Here is a 1,918-nt window from a genome sequence, read left to right as displayed (position 1 = left end):
AACATCAGACCCGTTGTCTTGGGCGTGGTCCCGATCAAGCGTTGGTAGCTGAAAATTTGAAAACAGAGCCCGAAGATTCAGATCAATAAAAATTACAGTGTCGCTGCTTACATAGCCTAGCATCCCTGGAATGTGAGAAATAGAAGTCTTCCAACAGAAAACTATGGCATAAAAGGAATATTCCCTAATGTGGCATAAAAGTTAGTGTGTAAATGACAATAGAGTAGACAAACGAAGTTATAGGACTAAGATGAGAAAAACCTCCTACTTGCCCATCCAATATACAATGATCAGTAGATAATGTCGGGCTCATTTTATTACTACAACAACCTTGGCTGTTCGTGTACAACGCAACATAAGCATAGATATTACCTCCATTTTTTACTTCAAATTAATGGAAGGCCCCATAGGATACAATGCTGATGATGACAACGGCAAGGAAGCGGCTCTCCTGGGTAGGAAATCAGACGTACAACAATCCGATTAACTGAATTTTCTGAACCGTTTCTGTCTTAAGCACCTAGCTAGGCTAGGAAATGTAGAGGTAAATCTTCTACCACATTGCCTCACACATCAGGCTCTATGGTTGTCTGTTCTCTGCTGCCAAGAGATTAGACTGGAAATTTCAGTCCGCGCATGTCTGCTTGCAGCTTGGCAGAATGCTGGCCATAATTTCCGCTGTCCTGTTTTGACAGACATTTTCAGTCTTTATTCAAACACACACTCAGTGTCCTGTGTTCGATCTCTTTGCATTGCAGCAGTGGAACGACACTCTGCATCATCACCCTCATCCTGAGAGTAATCACACGGCATTCTTTCTGTATGCATAACACCAGCCCAGTTTTACTGAGACTACTGTTTATCCAAGACTTAGACTTTGCCCAACACTTTCGTCGAACTAATGCATGTGTGAGAGTGGAGAGGTAGCCACACAGTAAAGCTACACTGCGGCGCAACATTGTTGCCATGTGCTATATTCTTTCATCTGAAATGTGATTTTAAGGCCAATGCATCTTCCTCCTCTCTTTCCTCGAAGGTGGAGTACGTGGATCACCGAGACAGGAAGCAAATATCCTAGACGGTCTTTTTGGTTGATTATGCCTGTTACCAGGGTGCTTGCTATTTTGAATGTGACCTATAACCCTGTATCTAGGATATACAAAGACAAGTAGCAATAGCCGTGCTCTGTTTTGCTGGTGCTATCAATCGGTGAAATGCGTATGAACAATCTGGAGCAAATTGTGAGAGACAGTGATGGGTGAAGGCTGCTAAAAGTGAGAATATGACCTGAAAGCACACTCTCATCAAGGTACAGCCAGTCTGCTAAGGTCTTGATTATTATTTTTGTGCCCATGAAAATAAATCTGTGCTTCTCAGCCATTCCCTACAATTGTTAACAAGTTGTAACTTGTTGCATGAATATATAGTGACAAGAGTGTAGACGAACATGAATCTGAAACTTACTTGTAAATTAAAAGGGCGTCGATAGAATGTACTCCCACGTGAAAATAAGTTGGACGGTTGGTCGCGCATGGATGGCAACCAGGGAGGGGTTGATGCAGGTGATGTCGTTGACTACTCAGCAATAAGATCCTCACCAAGTGGGGAGTTGCCACACCCGTATGATGCAGAGGAACTTGTCGAGTCATAAAGTCCTCCTGCTCATAAAGCGTACATCTTTGGTAAAACCAGAACCAATATGATGTCTGACAATTTTATTCCCATAAAGCATTGTAACAAGTAAATGTCAATGAGGTTAAAAAGTTATATAGCTCTATGAAGCATTTTAGCAAACAGATGGCGTGGGTGGGTAAGTTCATGCACTGGTAAAACAAAAAAGTGGGGAAGGGGAAAGGAAGGGGACAACCTGAAAGCTTTGATGGATATGTGAGATTCGTCTCTGCACTCATCGCCTGGC

This window comes from Triticum urartu, chromosome 1 (assembly GCF_003073215.2).
Source record: "Triticum urartu cultivar G1812 chromosome 1, Tu2.1, whole genome shotgun sequence".
NCBI classification, from domain to species: domain Eukaryota; kingdom Viridiplantae; phylum Streptophyta; class Magnoliopsida; order Poales; family Poaceae; genus Triticum; species Triticum urartu.
Note: the sequence above shows the minus strand (reverse complement) of the source record.